Source organism: Gossypium arboreum, chromosome 7 (assembly GCF_025698485.1).
Source record: "Gossypium arboreum isolate Shixiya-1 chromosome 7, ASM2569848v2, whole genome shotgun sequence".
Lineage (NCBI taxonomy): Eukaryota > Viridiplantae > Streptophyta > Magnoliopsida > Malvales > Malvaceae > Gossypium > Gossypium arboreum.
The window spans coordinates 43,919,078-43,928,755 of record NC_069076.1 but is presented as its reverse complement, the minus strand read 5'-3'; the positions used below and the strand labels follow the sequence as shown (position 1 = coordinate 43,928,755).

General features: G+C 34.4%; 1 long non-coding RNA gene across 1 annotated transcript; it reads right to left on the bottom strand.

The window, feature by feature from the left end:
- Window positions 1–5,560: 5,560 nt before the first annotated feature.
- On the bottom strand, window positions 5,561–6,448 carry LOC128295089 (uncharacterized). The gene is made up of 2 exons (XR_008285398.1): window positions 6,387–6,448; window positions 5,561–5,768 (listed from the first exon to the last, which is right to left on the bottom strand). It is a non-coding gene; the product is annotated as an uncharacterized LOC128295089 (long non-coding RNA).
- Between the last annotated feature and the right edge of the window lie 3,230 nt (window positions 6,449–9,678).

Here is a 9,678-nt window from a genome sequence, read left to right as displayed (position 1 = left end):
TATCATCTAACATCATAAATTTCTTTACTTCTCAATTTCTATCTTCTTCTTTATTCCTTACCTTCTTTCTTACCGACCTTTCCTTTTCATAAGTATAATCTACTTTTCCTTTGCTGTTAATTCACTGTAATTTAACTCAGATCCTGACCGTTGAACCACTCGGAATACTAAGGATACTAGGGTCGCTTCGTCTATCAATATCTCGCCAATGCCATGTCTTTGACATGGACTTACATGAATTATTCCTGTCTCCAATGCCATATATAATATGGACTTACATGGCTCAATCCTGTCTCCAAAGCCATATTTCTAATATGGACTTACATGGCTCATTTCATTACGTCTCACAACCCTAATATCCTAACATTCCTAGGGTTCAACCGGGCTTTCTAACACTTTTCCTCCGTCACTTCACCTTAAATTCGACTTTAAATATTTTCATAACATAATATATAAATGCTGAAATTGACAATAATAATGTAAAATAAAAGAATATTGCATTTATTTCATCAAACTTACCTCGATACAAAATGTGACTAAACTTTACAATTTAGTCCTTTACTTTTTCTTTTCCCGATCTACTCTCGAATTTCGCTCTTCTTGATCTATAATAGCAAATTTAGCTTATTTAATATCAACATTTATCAAAACAACCCTTTACTCAAACTTTGGAAAATTACATTTTGCCCCTAAACTTTCACATATTTGCACTTTTGCCCCAAGGCTCGTAAATTAAACTTCATCCTATTTTCTTATGTTTTATGACATGCTGATCATTTTTCCTTCTATGGCAACATCAAATTCACACACTAACATGTACTTATGACTATTAGGTATTTTTACCGATTAAGCCTTTTACTGCTTTTCACTTAAAACCAAGTAGCACAAGTTGTCTAACATAATTTAAAACATCATATTCCATCATAAAACATCAAAATACACAAACTTCACCTATGGGTATTTTTCCAAATTTGATTCCTAACTTAAATTATTGCTAGCATAAGCTTTATCGAGCTACTGGGACTTCAAAACGTAAAGATCATTAAAAGCGGGCTTGGAATCACTTACTATGAAGCTTGAAAGTTGAAGAAACCCCAGCTATGGAGAGAGGTAAGGTTCTGCTGGTAACTTGAAGAAGATGATACAATTTTATCATCTTTTTACCTTTTATTAATGTTAATAACCAAATGACCAAAATGCCCTCCTTACTAAACTTTCAAAATTCCTTCCATGTCCTAATTTTGTCCATGAACTTAAAATTGGTCAAATTACCATTTAAGATCTCCTAATTAATATTCCAAAATAATTTCATACTAAAACTTCTAGAATGCAAGTTTTGCAAATTATTCGATTTAGTCCCTAACCTCAATTTAAGCACTTTATGCATAGAATTTTATCACGAAATTTTCACACAATCATGTAATCATACCATGAACCTCAAAATAATAATAAAATATTTTTATTTTATTTTTTTACCCTAATTTGTGGTTTCGCAACCACTTGTTCGTTAGGCCCTATTTGAATGTTACATTTCTCCCCCTTTAGGGATTTTCGTCCAAAATCTTACCGTGAAGAGATATGGGTACTGTTTTAGCATAGCCTCTTCGGGTTCCCATGTAGCCTCGTCTACCCCATTTCTATTCCATAGTACTTTCACAAGTACAATACTTTTGTTCCTTAATTGCTTTACCTCTCGAGCTAGAATCTTTACCTGGTTCTTCACCGTAAGTCATGTCCGGTGAATCTCAACCTCTGTTTGAGAAATCACATGTGACGGATCTAAACGATAACGACGTAGCATAGACACATGAAATACATTATGAATCTTCTCTAACTCAATCGGTAAAGCTAACCGATATGCTAATGGTCCGACTCTCTCAATCACTTCAAACGGTCCAATAAAACGTGGACTTAGTTTGCCTTTCTTGCCAAATCGAGAACTTTCTTCCACGGGATACTTTCAAAAAACTTTGTCACCAACTTGATATTCGATCTCTTTTCTTTTAAATCGCATCGACTTCATGCATGCAAGTCGCTTTTAAACAATTTCGATAACTTTCACTTTTCTTCCGTTTCTTTAACTAGATCAACCCATAAATCGGCTTTCTTTAAGCTCATCCAATATAAAGGTGTGCGGCATTTACGTCCATACAAAGCTTCATAAGGTGCCATCTTCAAACTCAATGATAACTATTATTGTAGGCAAACTCTACTAATGGTAAATATTTTTCCCAACCGCCTTGAAATTCCAAAGACACAACATCTAAGCATATCTTCAAGTACTGAATAACTCTCTCGATCGACCGTCGGTTTGAGGGTGGAAAGTCGATTAAAACTCAACTTTGTGCCCAAAGCCTTCGTAATTTCTTCCAAAACCGTGAAGTAAATCTTGGATCTCTGTCTAAAATGATCGATAATGGTACCTTGTGTAGTTTGACTATCTCGACATATACAACTCACCAACTTGTCAAGTGAATAATCCATACTGAATCGGGATAAAATGAGCCGACTTCGTTAACTTATCAATCACAACCTATATCGCATCTTTCTTTCTGTAAACGGCAATCCTGTCACAAAATCCATAGTAACTCGATCCCATTTCCACTCGTGGACTAGCACAGTCGCAATAAACTGAAGGTACACGATGTTCGACCTTTACCTGCCGACAGATCAAACATCTAAAACAAACTCGAAATGTCCCTTTTCATTCCTACCCACCAAGACATTTTTTTTAAATCATTATACATCTTTATACTACGGATGAATAGACAAAGAACTACTATGTGCTTCTGTAAAATCTTTCGAATAAGCTCATCATTCTTCGGTATGCATACCTGTCTCGGAACATCAAACAACCGTCGAATCGATCCGAAAATCGACTCTACATCCGACTCATGACCGATCTCTTTTGGTTAACAACTCATCGCATTTTTTTTGAGCTTCACAAATTTCTTCAAGAAACATCGGTTTAGCTCTCAACTCAACTAAGATAAAACCATCATCCGATAAGGCTAGACTAGTGTTCAAAGCTCTTAATACAAATAAAGATTTCGACTCAAAGCATCAAGAACAACGTTTGCCTTACAGGTGATAATCGATCACTAGCTCATAATCTTTAATCAACTCTAACCATCTTCTTTGCCTCAAATTCAAATCTTTTGAGTCATCAAATATTTCAAACTTTTGTGATCGGTGAATATGTGGCACTTCTCACCGCATACAAATGATGTCTCCAAATCTTCAACAGAAAACAAAGGCGCTAGCTCTAAATCATGTGTCGGATAGTTCTTCTCATGTGGCTTTAGTTGTCTAGAGGCATAAGCAATTACCTTCCTTCCTGCATAAGTACACAACCAAGTCCATTCATGGACGCATCATCAGAATCACAAACTCCTTACGGTTCTAGTTGCACTAAAGCAGAGCTTTAGTCAACAATGCTTTAACTTGTCAAAACTCGTTGACACTTCTCAGTCCATTCAAACTTGACATCCTTTCGCAGCAATCTTGTCAGCGGGGTAGCTATCATGGAAAATCCCTCTACAAATCGCCTATAATATCCGGCAAGACCAAGAAAACTTCTAACTTTTGATACATTTCTAGGAGGCTTCCAATCAACAATGGCTGAAATCTTGCTCGGATCAACCTTAATACCTTCACCTGAAACAATATGTCCAAGAAAACCAACTTCTCGTAACCAGATACTCACTTTTGCTGAACTTGACATACAACTGATTATCTTCCAGAATCTGTAAAACTGTTCTCAAATGCTCTGCATGCTCAGTCTCATCATGAGAATAAATCAAGATATCATCAATAAACAAAACTACAAACTTATCCAAGTACGGTCTGAAAATTCGGTTCATTAAGTCCATGAAAATGGCAAGAGCATTAGTCAAGTCAAATGGCATCACAAGGAACTCATAATGACCATACCTAGTCCGGAAGCGCCTTCAAGACATCGACTCTTTAACTCACAACCGATAATATCCGGATCTCAAATCTATCTTGAAAAACACAAGAGCTCCTTCAATTGATCAAACAGATCATCAATTCTAGGCAATGGATACTTGTTCTTTCTTGTTACCTTGTTAAGTTGCCGATAATTTAAGCGCAATCTCATCGATCCGTCATATTACCTTGTTTCAATTCCAGGAATTCCTTTCTCTTACGGTCAATAAACCTCTCGATGATGTACTTTTTACAAAATTCCTCCCGAAAGAAATCCCAAGTGACCCTCTCCTTTGGTACAACCGATACAAGTGTCTTCCACCAGTAGTAGGTGAGTCTCTAAGAAGTGATACTACACATTCCATACATTCCTCGGTGTACAAGATAACTCATCAAAGACTCTGATAGTATTTTCTAACCAAAATTCTGCTCTTTCTGCATCATCATCTTTTGTTGCTCGGAACTCTTCTGCCCCTTGTTTCCTGATTCTATCAACTGGTGGCTTTTCTCTTATCACTGTACCTGTGATTGGGGGAGCTTGAGCTACATGGGTAGCCTGAGAATCATGAGGGGTGGAGGTCTAAACTGCCGGATTCGTACGAACGAACTCGGCAAACAAATCATTCAAAGCTTGGAAGAGAGCTTCTCGAGTCACTCCTCCCGATTAATCATTCTTCGCCTATTCTCGGATGGCGCTACCCTTCTACAGAGGCAGCGCATTACTTTCTACATCATCATCACCAGCTCACTCGGGATCCATTACAATAAAACAAAATATTTAAAAATCGTGAGTCGTCACACTATCAAAATACAAGTATGGCATGTATAGCTAGACTTTTCTCACACTAACTGTTCCGAGAACCGACTAAACCTACTCTGATACCAATAAATGTAACGCCCCCACGCCCAAAACCATCACCGGAGTCAAGCTTGAGGTGTTACTAAACTTATCTTACCTTTTAAACAACTCTAAATCACTTATTTTAATTTTTAGAATAAACTATTTTTCTGCGTCATGGTTACTTAAAAATTCATTTCTCGAGTTTCAAAACTCGAAATTAATATCCGTAAATTTTTTATGAAACTAGACTCATATATATATCTACTAATTTTTTTCTAGAATTTTTGACTTAGCCAATTAGTACAGTTTATTAGTTAAAGTTTCCCCTGTTTCAAAACTCGACTGCACTAACCTCTTGTTACTACGAACCATGTTTCTTCCTATACAAAATTCATATCACTAAGCCGTTTATTTCTCTTAAAACTAGACTCAACAAGGATTATAACCATATAAAGTATACCTTATAATTAGTTTTTTACAATTTATGGCGAATTTCCAAAATTGAAACAGGGGTTCTAGAAATCGCTCTGACCTTGTTTCACTAAAACTCAGATATATCATGAAATATAATACCTTTACCTATTTTTCTTATTCCATAAGAAAATAGACATAATAAGATTTAATTTCATATATTATTCATCTTCAAACTATGTTTATACATTTTTTAGTGATTTTTCAAAGCTACATCATTGCTGTTACTTGAATATGTTTTTAGGTTACTTTCACATTTTTCATAATTTTCATGTGATAATCACCATTCAATCATACATATTAATAAACATGCATATCATCGGCCATTTTTATTAGCTAATCACTAGCAAGTATTTACACATCATTCATTGTTCATATTATACCAAAAGTGGCTAAGTTTCTATACATGCCATACACAAAACAAAACGTCTAATTATACCGAGTTATTTCTTTGATAGTGTGATCGGCCTCCGACATTTCCTTCGGTCCCCGAGTGACTAGATAAGTACTATAAGAAGAAGAAAATAAAGAGATTAAGCACTAGGCTTAGTAAGCTTACAAGCAAATAAATCACAACATTCAACATAATGGATAATTATGCATAATATCATCTAACATCATAAATTTCTTTACTTCTCAATTTCTATCTTCTTCTTTATTCCCTTACCTTCTTTCTTACCGACCTTTCCTTTTCATAAGTATAATCTACTTTTCCTTTGCTGTTAATTCACTGTAATTTAACTCAGTATCCGACCCGTTGAACCACTCGGAATACTAAGGATACTAGGGTCGTTCTGTCTATCAATATCTCGCCAATGCCATGTCTTTGACATGGACTTACATGAATTATTCCTGTCTCCAATGCCATATATAATATGGACTTACATGGCTCAATCTCGTCTCCAAAGCCATATTTCTAATATGGACTTACATGGCTCATTTCATTACATCTGTCAACCCTAATATCCTAACATTCCTAGGGTTCAACCAGGCTTTCTAACACTTTTCCTCTGTCACTTCACCTTAAATTCGACTTTAAATATTTTCATAACATAATATATAAATGCTGAAATTGACAATAATAATGTAAAATAAAAGAATATTGCATTTATTTCATCAAACTTACCTCGATACAAAATGTGACTAAACTTTACAATTTAGTCCTTTACTTTTTCTTTTCCTCGATCTACTCTCAATTTCGCTCTTCTTGATCTATAATAGCAAATTTAGCTTATTTAATATCAACATTTATCAAAACAACCCTTTACTCAAACTTTGGAAAAATTACATTTTGCCCCTAAACTTTCACATATTTGCACTTTTGCCCCAAGGCTCGTAAATTAAACTTCATCCTATTTTCTTATGTTTTATGACATGCTGATCATTTTTCCTTCTATGGCAACATCAAATTCACACACTAACATGTACTTATGACTATTAGGTATTTTTACCGATTAAGCCTTTTACTCGCTTTCACTTAAAACCAAGTAGCACAAGTTGTCTAACATAATTTAAAACCTCATATTCCATCATAAAACATCAAAATACACAAACTTCACCTATGGGTATTTTTCCAAATTTGATTCCTAACTTAAATTATTGCTAGCATAAGCTTTATCGAGCTACCGGACTTCAAAACGTAAAGATCATTAAAAGCGGGCTTGGAATCACTTACTATGAAGCTTGAAAGTTGAAGAAACCCCAGCTATGGAGAGAGGTAAGGTTCTGCTGGTAACTTGAAGAAGATGATACAATTTTATCATCTTTTTACCTTTTATTAATGTTAATAACCAAATGACCAAAATGCCCTCCTTACTAAACTTTCAAAATTTCCTTCCATGTCCTAATTTTGTCCATGAACTTAAAATTGGTCAAATTACCATTTAAGATCTCCTAATTAATATTCCAAAATAATTTCATACTAAAAACTTCTAGAATGCAAGTTTGGCAAATTATTCGATTTAGTCCCTAACCTCAATTTAAGCACTTTATGCATAGAATTTTATCACGAAATTTTTACACAATCATGTAATCATACCATGAACCTCAAAATAATAATAAAATATTTTTTATTTTATTTTTTTTACCCTGAATTTGTGGTTTCGCAACCACTGTTCCGTTTAGGCCCTATTTCGGAATGTTACAGCGAGAGCGAGCAACTATGTGATATGAGATTGAGGTAGCATTGCCTACATATGTGGCACTTAGTGTGCAAGAATTTGATCATCCGACATTTTTATTCCGAGTGGTTCATGGGTACGTCAAAGATGAGAATATGTGTAAGTTCATTTCGAGATGGTTCAGGTATGTGTGTAAAGCTCATGTTTATTAAATGCTTGAAATGATGAAAATGAGGTAAGTTTTGTGATGAAATGAATTATGATACTATGGTTAATTTACATTTAATTATATTGTCTTATTTTGAATGTTATATGCATGGTAAGGTTTCTTATTTATTGCATACGAGCTTACTAAGCTATATAGCTTACTCAGTTTATTTTCCATGTTTTATAGTGTCGCCAAGCTAGCTCAGAATTGGAGATCATCGGAGATTAAAATCACGCTATTTGACTTTCATTTTGGGTATTGATGATCTTAGTATTTTGAAAGTATGGCATTTATTGGGACTTGGTCATTTTGTTATATGTGTCATTATGATTTTAGCCAATGTATTGGCTTGTAATTGGCAAAGGCTTGTTTTGATATTTGACCATGCAAATTAGCTTATTTTGGCTAAAATGGTTGTAAGCCTAAGTATATTCATATACGTGCCAATGTCTTTAGTGATATGGTCATGGTATACTTGGTGAATGATGGATTGTGATTCATAGCATGAATGTGAAATGCTTGGAAATGTGATATATTGATTAGAGGATAAAATTGTGCACAACTAGGTGTCTTGAAAGTAGTAGATTGAGGCTTAATGAATGTGAAATTTGCATGATTGACTTAGGGCATAATCAATGTTGTGAGTATGATGGATGTTGCTATTGTATTGGCATGTGTTGGTCATAATTGTGGATGTTTTGGTTGCCTAAGTATGTCATTAATTGTGCTATTGAATTGGTGTAACTGTAGGTGTAAATGAGGGTGACAAATGGCTTGGTAAATATCCTTTATTTTGTTCACACAGGTAGACACACGGGCATGTGTCTAGGTCGTGTGTGACATACGGTTTGTCCCACGGGCATGTGTTCTAGCCATATGTTCCCTGCACCTTTATTTTGAGAAACAGAATACTCAGAATTGAGCACACGGGTAGAGACATGGGCGTGTGTCTCAGCCGTGAGGATGACATAGCCCTAGGCACAAGTGTATGTCCTAGCCGTGTATAGTCTGCACATATTTTATGAAAATTAATTTTCCACATGGCTTAGCACACGGGCGTGTGACTTGGTCGTGTGACCTCAATTTGTTCATAGGTTTACAAGGGTCAGGACACGGGCGTGTAACCCCTGTTTAGGGCAAAAATTTTCTAAGTTTTGTAAAAATTTCTAAAGTTCTCGAATTAGTCCCGGACCACTTCCAATGCATGTTTTGAGCCTCGTAGGCTCGTATTAGGGACTTTATGATTAATTGCAAATGGTTTTAATTTGAACGTAAATTTATGACTCAAAATTGTGTATATGATTGTATTGTAAGTTTGGTAACGCCTCGTACCCTGTTCCGGTGTCGAATACGGGTAAGGGGTCGTTACAACTCTTTTTTCTAAATATAAGATATTAGAAGAGTTACATATGTGTAATTTTCGGACCATAACCTTAATATATATAACTTTTGCACTTAACCCTAATTTCTAATTAGTCCATCATCAATTAGAAATTAGTTACTAGAGTATCTAAACATATTTGACCCATACTTTATTTAATAACTAAAGCCTAATAAACCTTAACCAAATTAGATCACTTTTAATTTGGGTCAATATTTTATGATTGTAAATAATAACATGCAATTACTATTATTATATATGTGATGTCCATATTTTCCAACAATCTCCCACTTGGACCACATATATATATATATATATATATATATATATATATTAATTTCTTTATAATTACATGTTATTATATAACTTTATGAGCTCAAAAGTTTACAATCATATCCAAAAGGTATTTTGAATAATCTCGTTCATTAATTGTGTTAACATAGAACCAAGATGACTTTTGTTACATAAATCATAACTAAATTCATCCTTGATCACATATATTAACATAACCAAATGACATAGATCAAGTATGGATGTGTAGCATGGTAATTACATGTAATGTGAACCAAACATGCCTGTAACAGCCCATTTTCAGTGATATCAAAACAGTGGTTTTGGGACCATAATTTCGACTAGTAAATTAATATTTTATTATTTATTTACTGTCTACATGATTTTATTAAGTTAGTATTAAAATTTCATTAAAAAA